Here is an 18,156-nt window from a genome sequence, read left to right as displayed (position 1 = left end):
CATCATTTACCTCCTTTCAGGGAATCTGGCCTTCGCTAGATTGTTTCTATATTTTCACATAGTTTGGCTTTTTTTTTTTCTCTACAGTTTATTTTATCTACAGCAGTTCCTGTTATTCTACAATAGCATGTCTGATGATATGATAGTTTTATTTCCTGGCATATTTTCAGCCCTAGAATATGTAATTTCGTTTCCTTAAGCAATCCCGTCTAGTTTACAGGCATATTTAGTAAGCACATTCCCCCGCTGTGCAAGCTGAGACACAAACACCTGTGTACATTCAATGTGACTAGGTTGTATATCCTTTATTGGAATTTTAGTTACAGTGTACTGGTTTCTGCATGACTGGGCAAATTTATAAGCATGTAAGATTCATTTGTCTTGAAGGTGATAATGTAGTCACTAGATAGAACTGTCTATGGAAAACTTCTCACAATTACTTTCCTCTGCTGAAAAAAAAATACATTTTGTTTCTTCTCAGATATTTTCCATTTTTACTTCCAGACTTCAGCACACCTGAACTCACTTCTCACAATAACTTTTCCAGAAACTGGGCAAATAAAGACACACTATTTCTACTTCCAGCCTTGATAATGATTAAAGAAAATTCCAAGCCAGAACTAATACCAAAGGCAAGCCTTTATTCTGCCTATTGGAAACTTAACACTCAGAAAGAAAACCAGAAGTAGTATCTTTAGCCACACATCTGATGTGCTTCTCTAAGATTACTGCCTAGGAGTTGCTCACAAGAAAAAAAAAAATGAAAGAAATGAAAAAAAGGAATGTTATTTTTTTTGCTGACTTTTCATTCTAAGAAGGGATGTTGCCTAGTGAAGTCCATTTTACACAATGCTTTTCAACAAATGGTTGCAGCTTTACGGCACGGAGCTGCATTCAAATGTAGGTCAACAGAAGGTAAGACTGCATAAAAGGATCATTGCTAAGAAATGAAAGCCAACCAGATATTATTCATCAGGATTTTTGAATTTTAGGTAACTGTAAATACAATGCAAAATTATAGAAAATGATGAAAGGAACATTGAAAGGTTGTGGACTTTCAGCAATAGAATTGCTTATACAGGAGTGTTTCATCATGAAAATATCCACTCTAAAATGCGTAGATAGCTACTTTCTTAATCCTCCTTAATAGTCCACTGTCATTCAGACACCTTTTTTTGCTGATCTCAAAGAGCTTTGTTCATCCAATTAAACACCAGAGAAAAGACAGTATGTTCTGCCTCTGAAATACGAAAATCATTTCAGAAATATGAAAAATGTCCTTTCCACCAGTAAAAATTTCAAAATGAGAATTCTCATCAGTTTCACCTAAAATGCCCTGAAATGGAGCCCTGCTGAAAGAAACCCAGTGCTTGCTCACTTTCTAAGCACAGAATCTTTTTTTTTAAAAAAAAAAAAAAAGAAAAAGTATTAAAAGTCTTAAATGCTTGAAGGGATAGTATGTTCCATATCTCTAAAACAGTGAAATTACTCTGATATGTTCCTGGATGCCCACGCACTTCACTGCTACCAAGGACACACAGCTAAGCAAACACTGCTAATAGTCAATGACTAACAACATTGGTTTATATTCAAGAATCACTTGAGGCTCACGGAGTAACTCCAAGCCTCATTATGAACCAGCTATTTACGTGTTAAAAGAAGGCCACAGTACCTTCCTCCCAGATTGTTTTGTTTGTCCAGGTGAAGCTTATAATCAAAGTACAACCTCTTATTATGTACCTACAACAGTAGAAAGTTTTTTAAAAAAACACAGATTTTCTACCTCTAAAGTACAAAGCAAATAAATATATTGTCCTATTTTAGGCATGTTCTATTATTTAACTTCTCTTCCTTGTTATATTACATCGCTTGTACTAATGCACTGTTAGGTATAACATAGCTAAGTCAGAACACTATTAGGTATAATGTAGCTAAGTCAGAAAATAGCATTGGCAGGGCTTTATAGGGAATATCTAGGCCACAACCCTATCCTAATCCAGGATCAAGAAGGCCTGAACTAATCTGAGATGTATGAGATGCATGTCTAACCTCTTTTTACATCCCTTGATTGAGGGTCCAGAACTTCCCCAGACAGTCTATCCATTTGCTTCAAGCCTAAAACCAGAAAACTCACCCTGTTGTCTAACAAGGTGTCTAATTCTCCTTACTGCAGCATCAGTCACAATGAGGAAAAAGAGTGCAATGTTAAATGGTAAAGTGGATGAAGTTTTGAGTGTTTGGCTGAGAATTTCTCACTTAAGTCAAAAGGAAAAGTTCCTTTAATGTAGTTTAAGGGCCTTTAGTCGCTGCATCCAAGTCATACACACAACCGGCTTCAGCGTGCAATACTGCAGCAGATTTGTAAACTGCTTATATATTTGACAGCCTGCACTTACCTGACCAAAATAAAACTGAACCAACTAAACAAAAACCAGGTCTTGAAGAGAATTTACTCCTGAGAATCTATAAAAGAAATCACTACAATTGTTGAATGGTAATACAAATTCAAGGTCCGGAGAGACTTTCCTCTGAATTGAGCTATGACCTTCAACACATCGATCAAATTGAAAATAGATTGTGAAAAAAAAATCTTTTTTTTTTTTTTTTTTTTTTACTGGAGAAGCTCAGAATCGGAAGGAATCCACTCAGACTTCAAACGCTGCTAGACAGATGCAGCAAGAGACATCTTATCAGTGTTCCTGGAAAGTAGAGTGCTGTCAACTGCAAGGGGTTTTAACTTGTGAGGAGGAACAAACATGCAATTAAATTCAGCAGGTGTTTATTGGTTTCCTTAAGGAATAACTAAATTTAAGTCACACCATGGACAGTGAATACTGGCAGTCCAAAAAGAACTTGAGATACAGAATTTTAGTTAAAAAAAAAAAAAAGAATCGAGATAGTCAGAACTCGGATTCTGCCTTGAAAAAGTAACTAACCTTGATTTTGACAGTTCTACAACTGCTTTATACCAAAGTCAGTGAAATTCTGTTGGCAACAGACATCTGTGTACTTAGTTGTTGTACACAGTTTTGAGTATGTTGTTGTTTATTAAGCAGAATCAGATTTACCACTATTTCCACCTCAGTTCTTGTATGGGCTATATGACAACTGGGCTTACCAGGTGTGAAAGTAAAAATCCCACAACTGTGGATCTAGCAGCTTTAATCCACATGAAGCCAAAAATCAAATTGTAATTAGTGAAATAGCTTCAGAAATCATGTTCCCATACTGTTTCTGATCCTGTGAAATTTCATAGCAAAGCTACCATAGACTTCAAAGCAAACAGTTAAATTTAGCATCCTCAGACCTTTTTCCAACTCATTTCTCCAGGGCCGGGTCTCAAAATGAACAAAAAATTGATGTGTTTTTCAGTCATGTTTACTCAACTGAATGAGCTCGATATGACTGAAAAGTTCAGTTTAGGAGCTGGCTATGAAATCTAAAGCCATGATAACTGACCAATTTAAAGATATGTTATTCACATTAAGTTAATTCAACTGAGCAAACAAGATTGAAAGACACCTATTTGCTTATGAAGACATACCCTAACTACTTTAGCACTGGCACGTCACATTGATTTGCTAGCAGAAAAAGTAACAGAAACATTGCGTGCAAAGCTATGACTTATATACTGTATCCAGAAAACCAGGCTTTTATAGAGCCATACAATTTCTATCAGCATTTCACAATTCACAGCAAAATGCAAGCTGTGATAAAGAAGGGAGTCTATGGACTATTTATGATTTTGGTTTGAAACTGTATTCCCTGCACTTTTAAAACTACAAATACTACTTCAGTCACAAATTTTGTGGACTGTCTTTTCTATTTCCACTTTTAATCGGGAATTTGAAGGTTCAGAAAACAGTGAATAAATACTATAACAACATACAAATAAGTAATATTGTAAAATTAGTTGTAATACACCCCAGCAGGTAACTTAGACTCAGTATTGTTCTATTTACTTTCAAATACCCTGCAATTTTAGCAGAAAAAGCTACCTGACTCAGATAAAGCAAACATAAGGGAAAAAAAAAAAAAAAATAGGAAATATTCTGGGTAATTCAGACTAAAAAAAAAAATAAAAATGTGAAGAATCAAAGCATACAGAAACTTCTATCATTTGTCAGGATCTACATATATCTTCTACCAGCTGTACTTATTCAGGATATCTTTTTGCAAAAAAAAAATAATCACAAATATTTATGTTCAATTTTCTCTAGTCCACCAAGTAGTACATAAAACAGTAAGCAAAAGCTCTGGAGAACAGCCTGCTTTAGAAACAGAGACACTGAAGCATCAGCACCGGTCCTAGAAGCCTGAGCAGTTATACATGTATATGACACTCCATTTCCTTACTGATGTAGGAGGCAGAGTGCCTCCTACAAGAAACTTACAACGTGGACATTCAAGTTCAAGACTGGTAAATACCTTGGGTGGGGAAAAAAAAAAAATAGACCAGTTCACTTAAAGATTTTGAGCTTGAAGTTTAGGTGGAAAAGACAAAATTCATGAAAAATCAGAGAAAATAGTCTCTTCTTTATTTCTAAGAGAGAAATCAAAGGACACGTATTTGGAAGGAAAACGTTTTAGAAAAAATCTGGCTCGTTAAGAAGCAAAGGGAAGCAACTCTTTTCCCTAGTGTCAAGAAACACCATGGTCAGGGCACACAGTGAGAGCTGAACCACATAAGGCTTTATCTGCGACTTTGCTCTTGACATTTGTGCACTAATGCCAAGGCACTTACTTCATCTATCAATTCTTATTTGTAATTCAAGCTATTCAATAGTCTTGTACAGCGAAGTTTCAGGCCCTGTATTACAATAAGGAACTTTCAACAGTGTAAGAGTTAGACTGTGAGATAAACGTGGGTTGGTGTTTAGAGTGCACAACAAAAGACAGAAAGGAAAGTGTACCTCATTCAAATACCCATATATCATTCCACTGCACTCAAAACAGTGAGCAGCAGAATTATTTAAATAAGTCATTTCTGCATTAAAAAAAATAATAATGATAAAAATTCTTTGTTCAGAATCCCAGAATGGTTGAGGTTGGCAGGAAGCTCAGGAGGCCATCTGGTCCAACCCCTGCTCAAGCAGGGCCACCCAGAGCAGACTGCCCAGGACTGTGTCCAGGCAACTTCTGAAGATCAAGGAGGAGACCCCACAGCCTCTCTGGGCAGCCTGTTCCACCCACACAATAAATACGTGCTTCCTGATGTTTAGGTGGAACCTCTTGTGTTCCAGTTCATGCCCTCTGCCTCTTGTCCTAGCACTGAGCACCACTTGAAATAGCGTGGCTACACCTTTATTATACCCTCCCTTCAGGTGTTTATAGACATTGATGGGATCCCCTCTGGGCCTCCTCTTCCCCAGCCTCTTCCCCAGGCTGAACATGCCCAGCTTTCAGCCTCTCCTCACAGGAGAGTTGCTGCAGTCCCTTGATCATCTTGGTCACCTTCCCCTGCACTCTTCACAGCATGTCCATGCCTCTCTCCTTCTGGAAGACCCAGTACTGGACAAAGTACTCCAGGTGAAGCCTCACAGGTTCTGAGGAGAATGGAAGGACCACCTCTCTTGACCTGCTGGTGATACTTCACCTAATGCAGGGAAAAACACAATTAGCCTTTTTAGGGGCAAGGGCACATTGTGGACTCATGTTCAAATTGGTGTCTAACAGGCCTGTCTTGCTTCACAATAGATTTCTGGACTTGTCATTTTTATGTGGGCTTTTGTACAAGGATTAATTTCGTTGTGTTTTGTTAGAATGACAAGACAATGCTGCAATTACTCCAGTTTTATCAGTGCTTGTTGTATTAACTGCTCTGATATATCAGCAGATCCTACCAGACATACCTTGAGATTACTTGTTATACATCTAACAAAGAAATGTGTCAACTCGCATACTGCCAGTACAGTCATCTCCACCTCCCTGATAAGTATTTGTTGCTTGATAGGACAAATATTTTTGGACCATCACTACTCACTGTAAGGAAGACAAACAGCCTTCCAAATTTCAGTGCTGTACTGGGTCTGCCTGGGATGTTAACTTTCCCTGCAGCAGCCCATACAGTGCTGTGCTCTGCACTTGTAGCTGGAACAGCAGTGTTATCACACCAGTGTTGCGTCTACTGTTGAGCAGTGCTGGCACAGCATCGGGACTCTCTCTAACCCTCCTGGGGGTGGGCAAAAAATTAGAAGAGAAATGTCACCAGAGCAGCTGACCTAAACCAACCACAGGGATATTCCATACCATGTGGTGTCACACTCAGCAATAAAAGGTGGAAACAGGAAGTAGAGGGGAGAAGCAGGCTCTCGTTGTGAAAACATTAGTCCTCCTCCCAAACACCAGCTATGTGCATTGATGCCCTGCTTTAAGGACGTAGTCAAGCATCACTCATTTGTGGGAAGTAGAGAGTAAGAAGAGAGTAAGGCTATGTGCATTTCCACATAGCCTTTGTTTTGTCTTTTTTCCCTTTCCCCCTTAAGCTATTTAGGTCTTAATAACCTTTCCTTAATAACCTTTTTCCCTTTAATTAAATTATCCTTATCTCAGCCCATGAGTTGTTCTTTACTTTACTTCTTCCCTTCCTCATCTAAGGAGGGGGAGTGAGAGAATAGTTGTGGTGTTTAGCTGCCTAGCATGGTAAAAATCACCAGAAGTGCTTCCTCACAATCCAGTCACAACTGAGTGTTTTAAGGGAAACTGTTTTTACAGAAACAGTTACAGAAATCTGATTTCAGAAAGCATCATATAGAGGCCATAACTAAAACAAAGTATTCTTTGATCTTTGTTACTATGAAAGTAAAAACAAGGAGATAGTTAAATTCATGCTTGTACCAGAACATGTGACACATGCGACCACTTCCAGAGAGTGGTTTTCATCAGAGTCCTCACGCTACCAGCAGACATGAAAGCCTAACAGTGTTCTTTATTGCATATGTTATCACACTTCTCCACTTTATTTAGCAAGGCAGATTAAGACAGCAGGGGAGATGCAAAGCTAGGAAAACATGTACCTGTAGCAGTGTGAATGTATTATCTCAGATTCTAATGTGACAGTTGCTATTGTACTGTTCCTTTAACTGCTGGTAACATCTTATAGTTCAGCCTATTCCGCATTACATTCTTCCTACAGCATACTGTATTCTTAAGGTAACAAGCCACTGTCCTTGAGCTTTAAATCTGTTTCTAAGTTCCATGCTTAGTGGTTCAATTCCCCTTTTGGATCTGCATCTCTTCAACAATACTGGAAACAAGAAAGTAATTCCTTTATAAACTTTTAAAGTTAAATAGGTTTGAGTTGAAGTAGTTAAGACTGTATGACATGCATGCTATGTACTATGTAATTTATCAGCATGACATGCATTTTACTTCCACAGCTTTGAAGATTGCTGAGTCCATCATCTTCTCTTCTATTGCTGGTTAAATACCCTCCAGTGCTGTATCTGTGAAAGATACAGTAGTACTGTACCAGATCAGAAAAATTTGAGATATTCCCTTCAAAATTAGCTGAAGATGCATGAGGTAAACAACTTTTCAAAATCTATAAATAGACATCAGGCTAATAGTTATTACATTCAATAATTTAGCATGATATGCATGACAGCTTCGACCTCCAAAATAATTTAGCGCCTAGAGCTGAGATTAAATGCAGAACATTAATTTTTCCCTCTGGTTGTCAAGCCAACCAAGAGGCCCGTCAAATCCATTTAAATAAAGCCTGCATCATGTAATAATATTAAAGGGGATAAAATATTAATATGGGACTGTGATAGAACAGTGGACAAAATAGCTGCAGTAAGACAGCTTTAATTTACTACATCAACAACCTGTCTTTGTGCTGAAAGCAGGATTTAAAGGTCCAAAGGAACACACATTTGAGTTTATATGTTCATTTGTAAAACATTACTGATTTTCAATTGCTGAGAATATTTACCATTATCATGTAGAAAAAATGATGCTTCCTAATCTCATTGAACTGATGCAGGAAAAAATATTGGACCAAAGTTTGCCCCACATAAGCAGGTGTTATTTCAGTGACAGCAGTACAGCTGTATTCGTTTAATGCCAGTAATGAATTTTCTTCCTTCTGGAGCATGTGTCATGCAAAGCTTCAATTGTTCATAATAAATAAATGGATTGAAAGAGTAGACAGACTCATGGACCAAAAGCAAGCAACTCTAAATATTAGGCTAGAGGTGCTTTACCAGAACATAGGTTGTGTTATCAGTACAGAGCTATTTAGAAAATGAAAACCAGATATCCAGAATAATTTCTGCACAGAAAGAGTGGTTAGGCATTAGAACAGGCTACCTAGGGAAGTGATGGGGCTGCCAGTCCCAGAGGTACTTCAGAGACTTGTGGATGTAGCACTGAGGGAAATGATTGAGTTATCACAGAATCACAGAATTTCTAGGTTGGAAGAGACCTCAAGATCATCGAGTCCAACCTCTGACCTCACACTAACAGTACCCACTAAACCATATCCCTAAGCTCTACATCTAAACGTCTTTTGAAGACTTCCAGTGATGGTGACTCCACCACCTCCCTGGGCAGCCTGTTCCAGTGCCTAACAACCCTTTCAGTAAAGAAGCTCTTCCTAACGTCTAACCTAAAACTCCCCTGGCGCAACTTTAGCCCATTCCCCCTCCTCCTGTCACCAGGCACGTGGGAGAACAGGCCAACCCCCACTTATGCACAGAGTAGTATTTACATGTAGGTTGTTGGTTGCACTAGATCTTTCTTTTGGAAGTGCTGAAATAGCTCTGGGGTTGCTTTATATCCTGGATGATTTCCATGCATTTTGTGTTTTGCCTGTTCAGGTATGGTGCCAGGTTCTTCACTATGCACCTCCACACAGTAGTACTGTTGACATGTTGCTATCCCCTTGCTTATAGGTAAGACAGGAGCACATCTAGAATTTCTCTTTATTTTATACTATGACTTTGGAAAAAAAAAAAAAACATTAGAAGAGGCAAGTTTTGTACTAGATCCTGAAGGCAGTTATACCTGCAGCTGTCCAAAACCATGTCAGCTCTAAAACACATTCACCGTCCTTTTAAAAGATTCCATGCTTTTGAGAAAGTTGCACAATAGATCATGACAGTTGGATCCTACAGCAAAGAAGTGCCTCTTGGATGTGTTTCTATTAGGTCCTTTGAAGAGAAGAATCGGAATCTTGAGTAAGAACTCATGTCAGAGAGGTACCCAAGACAGTATCTTCAGGCAAAGAGTTCACATCATTATATGGCACCAAAGGAAACAGCTACTGCAATTCAAATGGCCAAAACTTTTCTGAGCATACCTGAAAGCAGCAGCCATCATAAAGCATGACAGATTATCATTACCCTGTCTTCTATTCTTTTCTTCACTACAAAATTAAATCCTCAAAAGACCTGAAACTGGCAGAAAGCCAAGAGCAACTTCAATTGTAGTAGCTTGGAGCCACAGCACTTGGATTCATATAAGGCCAGCACAGATCATTTGTTCATCCTGTGGAGAAGATGAGCAGGAAATCATAAAATGCCTCTATTCTTAAGGCAGAAAGTAAAACCTTTATCTGTAATTTTAATTACTATTGCCAGATGCAATAGACATGACCATCTAATTCTGCAATACGTGTAACTCTAGCTACAGAAACAACATATGTGAGTCACAGTCCTGTGGCTAGTGTGAATGAACAATTGTGTCCTTTTTTCTTTAAATAAATTGTTACTACTTAATTGGCATAGAGCATCAAATTCTACTAAATACAGTTCAGGTCAGTGGAGCAAAGTCTCTATTTTGAGGAACTGAAAGGATCTGAAGCATTGAAGAAGTAGAATGGCAACAATGGATAGAAGCAGACAAGCAAAGCAAAACAGCACTCTACATGGAGATGTGTCTTCTTTTAACTAATCCTCTATTTTTCAAGTAGTAATCTAAACTGAACTTCTGAACTGAACTTACTTAGGCTTACACGCACCTGCTGATCAGTTTCTAAACATCTCCCTTAGGCCCTGATTCATCAATTTAAATATCTGCATGACATTAATCAAGGAATTACTCCAGTAGTCATACACTTTAAATACCTTTGGAAAAGGTCAGCAACAGATATAAAATTATCCTAGATGTCAATTACATAATGCCACCAATACAAAGCTGTAGTCAGTCACTTACAATCCTCAAATGAGCGCTTTCCTCAAATACACTACAGAAAGAAATGATAGCATATGTGACAGTAGAATTTAAAGGACAGCTAACTGCCCTCTTTCCATAAAGTGGAAGAGGACATCTATGGAATAGATCTATGGATGTCCCATAGGGCATCTATGGGACTTTTAGAACACTGAACCCTTTGGACATTTAAGTGAGCCAAGTTCTGCCTACTTAGAAAAGCTCAGAAAAAGTCTCTTGCAATCCACTCCAGCCTTCAAATACTAGGACAACACGAACCATTTCTGTAATGTCATAGTTTACTAAGTTACTACTGTAAACTTTGAGAACCCCCCTTTTTTTTTGAGCTGTAACTGAAGAGTTTTTTGAACCAGAGTCCTGATCTTGAGTTTTTCAGTATTACAACTGTTGGACCAAATACACTTCCTTGAATGTTACACTTCCTGATGTTACAGGCTCTTACAGTCTAAGCAATTAACTGTTATCAGACATGCAGTCTTGGGCAGGAGATTGACATTGCTTCATGCTAATTTATTCAAGCTGAACAGCTACATTGATTAGACTGCCCTGAAGCATTAAGACTTTTGGTTCTTTTACCAAAACGTAAAAACAAAATTTGCTCTGCTTCAATAGATTTTTTTTCAGTGGAAAAAATGGTGCGCTTCCAAACTGCCCCTAGATACAAGGCTTCTCTCAGAGACATGTCACAAAACCTTCGTAAGAACACCTCCTTTTTGCACCTTAGGCATAGATTCAGCATTACTGTGCCCAGCAATTATGTTCTCAAAATTATATTCAGTACAACAGACTGGATATATGTGGATAATTTTGGTCATAAGGAGTTTTCCCATTGTTCACCACTTGCCAATTGAAACCACCTATTAATACAGATTCCACTCTACAGAGTCAGTAGACAACACTTTCAGTTTATCAGTTGTAACTGTTCAGTTCAGTTGTAACTATTAGGTTAGGGGAAAATTATAATACCCTGTGAATATTATGAGTCATCAGCTTGTCCCAAAAACTACACAAAGATCAAAGATACTACAGAATTGTAAGCAAAAAAGCATGACCCCTAGAATCTGTATATAGATTCTGCTAGACTAATTTCATAGCCAGCAACTGCCTAAGCCATAAAAACCGACTCAATACTGTGTCCTAAATATTTTTAAAACAAAGCGAAGTTAATAAAGAATAAGCAAACACATCCCTATGGCTTGCATGGGTTTAAGGTCCACCTGGAATGTAGGAAACACAGAGGAAGTCAGTTTCGCATACTACATAGCTGTTTTTGGCCCTCAATTAAATGACAGGATCACACATCAAATGTGAATGTTACAATCTTTACACTCCTCTATGGTTGGGCATTAAGCCAAAATACACTGAGTTCAATAATCCAACTTCATGAAAGACCAGGCTTCAGCCTCAACTATAGTGGTGCATAGCTTTGAGGCCTGAGGAGTTTAATCAGCCCTTCAGACATGACTGACTGTAGAAGCAAGACCCAGCAGAGCAAGATAGCATCTAAGCAATAGTACCTCTGTGATGGTCTCTTGACAACCAAGTACATTTACAGATCTGGCTGTTCCAATTAATTTCAACAAGGCATTCAGTCATACACGAGTCTGATTTCCATGAGATATTCAGAAGACTCCTTTCAGAAGGGACAGTCCTGGAAGCTGTCTGGTTTGTGCACCCCAAAACCATTGTGCAAACCTAACCCACAACTGTGAGAATAGCCAGGAGAATCACTTCCAAAATCACTTTCTCCAAACAAAAGTGATATTGTAAATACAACCTGCTAGAATTTGCTTTTTTTTTTTTTTGCACTCTCCATTACACTAATATACAAAATGATGGTGATCATTTTTTCCAACCTATGAGGAAAGATTAAATTAATGCTTGCGAGTGGAAAACAAACTCAGAAGAGACATGGGTTTTATCTATCAACATGGGGGTATTTCCTACATTCTCATACCTTATTTCATTATAAAGGAAGCTATAAGCTGCAGTACCTAATGACAAGTATGACTTTTTGTCATACCAGTTTTAATAGCTACTAACAGTTATAGCTCTTCTAAGATATGTTTTTCATTGTTGTTTTTGTTTTAAAGAGAAGCAGTCATTCTTCTCCCTAAGGAAGCCAGTCTTGACCATAAAACAAACAAATTTGAACAGAAACAAATGACACCTGTTTCTTCTGTAAATGTCTCACAGCTAATTGATGTTTTTACCAGCATTACAAGACAAGACAAAGTTTGAATAGAGAAGTAATACCTTATTAGATCAACTGACGCCACTTGAAGCAGAAGAGTTTTGAGCACAAACTTTTTAAAATTATGGAGATCTCAAGAAGGCTTAAGTTCACTCCTTATTAGACATTGGAGAACATAAAGAGAAAAGCATGCTTAATGGGACATTATATTATCTGGCTTCTAACACAGCACAGTATCTAACAATCTTAGGTCATCACAATTCTCAAAAGGAGATTGTTAAACAGGTTTGAATTTGCACTGCAAACTATCGGTTTGCTTGGACATAAAATGTTTTCTCTACTTAGCTACCTTCTTTCGTGAATTTTGAAGGCAATCATCTTCTAGCTCCTCACCCTGCTGTCAAATTTGGTTGAATCTGATCAACGTAGTCAGAGTTCTGATTATGTTAGACTGCAGGTTGAAAAATCCCATACAAACCTGAATAAACAGAAAAAAGTAGACAAGTCTGGATTCATTACCACAAATATAAATCAGAATTGTTATTCCTGAAGTCAATTGTGTAATTAAAATCTGCACCTCAACAATTTCACATCTCATATTACCATTTAGATACTTATAAGCATACAAAAAAGATCTACAAGGCAATGCAATTTGTTTTTAATATTGGCAGAAAAGAGTAAACTAAAATTAGTTGTAGTCTCTGGAAACAAATAATTTTATGGACAGTTGAGTCTGATTCTGTATCATTAAATTGGCAAACAAATGTGTTTTTTTTTGTCTGAATAAGGACTACAGGATACAGTTCTTTGCCACCTGAAGTGGCATTTTGAAAAATGATGTTAGTTTCATTCGCAACCTCAGCTGACATCAGGAAAATGCTAAGATGAATTGCTAACATTTCTGCATGAGCTCTGGACAGGATGATGTAATGTGCTGAAACAACCCAAACAACAAGAAATGGCACAGGTGCAAACAAAGAGCAAAAGAAGCCCCTGTAGTCCATGACTGATTAACTGCCTGCTCTGATAAAATGGTCAAACCCTTTCAGTCCCAGTAGTTATTGGCTCTAGAAATAAAATACAAAAAAAATAATATTCTTGAGTAGAGTAACTATTATGCTAATAATATAATAAAAAACTAATAATCTTCTCCCATCTAAAAATATAGGTGTGTCCCTAAATCACAATGCTAGATAGAGAAGCTGCAACATGATTGACCCTTCAAGAAAAAGTATGTGAAACATGTCCACAACTTCCAAATCTACCACCTGAATCAAGCAAGCAATTCAGATAAGCAAACAGGTGGATTTCTCACCTTTTATTTATCTTTTCATGTTATAGATTTCACTACCATCAGTAGACACTCGGATAAATGCAGCAGCCTTCGTACCAAAGCACAAACAAGGAGAATGGTCTTGAAACCGAAGGGTATCAGTAGGGCATAAGACAACGTATAAAGGCAAAAATACCAGTGAACACATTTATACTTAGGGCTGAAAGAAAAACAGAAGCTCTGGTATACAGAGACTGCATATCCAAACTAGAGACAAGTTAGATTTACAGAGAAATAGATTGACCAGCAAAAACTTGAGAATCTGTGAATGTGAATCCCTGGAGGTGTTCAAGGCCAGGTTGTATGGGGCTTTAAGCAATCTGGTCTAGAGGGAGGTGTCCTTGCCCATGGCAGGGGGGTCGGAACTGGATCATCATTAAGGTCCCTTCCAACCTAAGCCATTCAATGATTCTGCAAAACTAAGAAGCAATCACCTAATGTTTACCCAATATTTTTAGTGTTCTGGTCACATCTACCTAATCCTCGTGAGTGAAAGAAGTTATCCAAGTTTCTCAAACAGGACTAAAAATCTAAGGTATGATACATTGCTCCTAAAAACATTCCAAAAACACGACCTGTTCTGAAGTGCAGTGGAACTTCTATTGTCTACATTTTCTCAGTACTTTAACTACCCTTCAGTGAATAAAGGACTTGCATTTGCCTCACTGGTTTCACAGCAATTAAATAGACAATCCAGATTTGCTATTAGATGCTAAGCAAAATTAAAACAGAAACCAAACTATACCTTATTAATTACGTGAATTATGAGCTGCAGTTCTTGGATTTATAATTCAGCTATAAAAAACAAATTGCTATAGTATTATCATACCAAGCATTCTTCTGTCACCAGATTTTTTTTTTAATGTCTCCATGTATTGCAATAGGATTAAGTTGTACCTCCAGTGGTCTCACCAAAAAAAAGCACCAAAATTGTTAATTCTAGACAAGAGACCATTTAGTCCAAGAGACCTTCACCATTCAGAGTGTCACTTAAGCCTTTCTATGTTACATCTTACAGTTCAATGCAAGTGACAATGTAAAGATGCTCCTCCCACTCCCCCCCAACACGGCAAAGATAAGCAAGCAAACAGACAGAAAACGATGAGTGAAAATAGGTTTCTGTTCTTCCGTATTTCAGGACTAGAGATTTCATACCACTTTTTAGTGTCACGTTCAGAATTGACAATGGCACATAAGAGAAATTAGACCTCCTCTCCATATTGGAGATCAGCTGTATTCAAGTAGATCAGTAGGCAAGTACCTCATGCTGTCATAAAATAAATGTTTCATCTGAATGAACTGGTAAATGCATACAGACTCAAGCAGCTCTGCTAACTGATGAACCAGAAGCTCTGACACATTGAGGCCTGGCTGGACCTGTATCAGTCTAAGAGCAACACATTGCTACCAGTCAGTTGTCTAAATAAAAACTAATAAGGAGCAGTGCTTCACAGTCATGGTGGTTTGACACCAATGGGCAGCTCAGCACCACCATACTGCTCTCATTCCCCTCATACAGCTGCTATGAGGCTGCCCAGCTCCATAATCACTCGGGTATTTTCAGGATACAGCTTTAGAAATCCAGTATTATTTGTGTTGCATGTGCCCAAGCATTCCTGAAGTGTCACTTATCACTTCATTATGATGCATGACAAAGAAACGGGCATAAAGAGGGATTCTCTTAACTAGATCCACAATAACTGAAGAATGTCAGAAGCACAAAGGATGCAATCTTCTCTGGTAAAGTTGAGGATGGGAATACTTATCTGAAGAATCTTCAGCGTTAATTTTAGAAAGACACACCTAAGGACCAAGCTTGTTTAGTGGGGTGGTACCTCAGCTTTGGAGAAACATGGGAGACAACCTGGAAGGAGTTTGGTTTAACAGCCTGCTGGATGAAACAAAAGGATTATTTTTGATTTTATCCAGAGTCACAGGTAGCTTCAAGACCAAGTATTTTCTAGTGGCCTGAATCTATCCTAACACAGTGACTGTGAAGAGCTTTGCAAAGCACTACAGAATTGCAGGCAAACTCCCAAATACTTCATTCCTGAGGAAGAGCAATCTTGAGCAGGTGCTGCATTTGTAGGGTCTGGCATGCCAAGGAAGGTTGTCAGCATCATTCAGTGGCAACCCTGCATTGCAAAGACCAGAGAAAGACATCCTTCAGCATCAGGATCCAATGAACCTCAGCACAGAGTGGGAAGAGGGATTAAGGAAGAGTACTACATTGCAACATCAATAATTAAAATAAAGCCTACTTTTGCACAATCAGTCTCTCCCCATTAGCAAGCTACCAACAGGACACCAGTTAAAAGCAAACCATCTATGATAGCAAAGATACAGAGTCACAAATGCAAATTCACAGAACAGTAAGGATATACTATTTCATCAGTTCTCTGCTACTACTTCACTTGAAAGGATTTATGAGGTGAAAAATCTATAGCCGGTATTGAGCATCTCTGGGATCAAAAGGGGCTGAGGACAAAGTGGGTTGCAGCTAGCTTCAGACATTACTGTCTCTGTAGAAAAGGCTTTAATTGATGCTAACATTGAAAACTTGTATTGTTCTGGTATAGGTTTACAATTCTGATTTTCAAGGTTGTTTTTTTTTTTCTCTTCCTCCTTTAAAGAACAAATCTCTCCATAATAGAGCTTCTGAGCATCAGAATGACTTTTGCCATTTCTCAAAACTGCATGATAACAAAAGGTCACAGGCTGGCTCCAGTTCCCTTGTATTTAACAAAATAATATGGTTCAGAACAGAAAAGCTCAACCTAAAGGTCACAACAAAATCTATTTTTCTCCACTGTATTATACAGAATATTTCCTTAGACTCCCATCCCATCCTACAGCAGAGCGAACAGGTTTCAAAACTAACCTAGGTAACACATGGTACATGCAGTTTTCTAAACACTACCAATTTTGTAGGTGGGGGGGAACAATAAGGGGAATGAAGGGGAGCAATGAGGGGAATAAAGAGGAGCAATGAGGAGGGAAAATTTATCCCACTGAAGAACGTTTAAGTACCAGAACAATTAAAGATCCCAAAAGTTATGGCATATTGAATTAACACCAGCTCACATGAAAGTCAGCTGTCATGACTTGAAAAGCTTCAGCATCTGTTTCCAGACCTAAGTGGACTTTCCAGATAAATGCAAACACTACACCAGACAAAAACAAGTTTTCTGGGCTTTTTGCTCACCTTCTCATTTAAGTGAACACTAGAGTATGAGGTTCAGCTTACTCTTTCTTTGGGATAAACTCCAAAGAACAAAGAAAAATTACTAGAATGGTGATATTTTAAGGTGATATTTCAATATTTTTTTCTACTGAGTGGCAATTAACATAAGCCTTTATCACTTGGGGGAAAAAGCTTATAGAGCAATGGGGCTATCTGTGGCTACTGAGAATGGAGGCGTAAAATAAATACTATTCCCACATTTTTTCCCCACATTGAAACTTAAGGAACATAGGAGCTACAGATAGATTTTTAAACAAAACATGTAGGTCTCTGAATCTTCAAATCCTCTGTTTTACAGACATCTTGTAAAGTTCAGTTTGTTTGTTTTTTTTTTGCTTTTTACTTCTTCAGCTTCCAGATAAACTATAAAACACTAAATAAAATGAAGAAGCATATATATAGGATGCTTGAAAGAATTTGTCATCTTCATTTGTGTGGAGGCTTCCTCCTCCTATAGCATAAATTTTTCCTGTTGGACAAAAATTGTAATTTAGTACCTTGTTCAGAGTAGGGGCAGGGCAAGTCTCAGACTACAGCAACCTTGATGCCATGTACTATTTTGAAAATACCATTTAAATCACAAGCATATCCCTGGATATTATCAGAAAGGACCAATATCACACCACTGATACAAAGATCAAAGAAGAGGCACACAAAGATGACTAATAAAGCAGTGCTGTTTGGTGTGGGTTGTTTTTTTTTTTGTGGGGGGGGGGCAGGGTGTGCATGCATTTCTGGTGAAGATAAAACACCTTTCATTAAAAAAGCAATAAACTTCATGGGCAGCCAACTTGTATGCAGAATTATTTCAGGTTATTTTTAAAGAACAGGATAAGTGAAACAAGTTTATATTAAAAAGCCTGCTACCCAAGGATGTAATTTTCTAGCAAAAGAATCAAACTTTTGTGAATTTTCTTTTTTTTATCCAAATTAAGAAAAATGTAGCTCTTGCTACAGACATGGGACAACATAAACTCATACACCAATGTGAGTGTACCAATACACAGAACTACTGCACATAGAAGCCTGCAAAAAGCTACATGAGCAGCCTGTAACTGGACAAGAATGCAAGTCTGATTTTTATTTTGTATTCTGATCTATCTAGATTAGCTTCTGGTTTCTATAGGTATCTCAGAATAAGTGGCATAAATGAAATCAAGCTTAGCTCCATACAAGCCATTTTTGCTTGCCTGGATTTTTATTCCCAGC

At 37.9% G+C, this 18,156-nt stretch overlaps 1 long non-coding RNA gene across 3 annotated transcripts in view; it reads right to left on the bottom strand.

The window, feature by feature from the left end:
• Positions 1-18,156, bottom strand: part of LOC137856165 (uncharacterized) — a 59,247-nt gene that overhangs the window by 9,409 nt on the left and 31,682 nt on the right. Inside the window, exons 3-4 of one of the 3 annotated variants that reach the window (XR_011096242.1) lie at positions 12,720-12,848; positions 8,914-9,492 (exon numbers count right to left, since the gene is read on the bottom strand). The exons of 1 other annotated variant lie outside the window; for it this stretch is intronic. This is a non-coding gene — a long non-coding RNA (uncharacterized lncRNA). Of the gene's footprint in view, positions 1-8,913; positions 9,493-12,719; positions 12,849-18,156 lie in introns of those variants that run through there. One more of the 3 variants, XR_011096241.1, reaches the window with a different exon arrangement.

The sequence above is a fragment of the Anas acuta genome, chromosome 4 (genome assembly GCF_963932015.1).
Source record: "Anas acuta chromosome 4, bAnaAcu1.1, whole genome shotgun sequence".
Classification (NCBI taxonomy): Eukaryota; Metazoa; Chordata; class Aves; order Anseriformes; family Anatidae; genus Anas; species Anas acuta.
The sequence above is the reverse complement of the archived record's forward strand: the minus strand, read 5'-3'. Positions and strand labels throughout refer to the sequence as shown.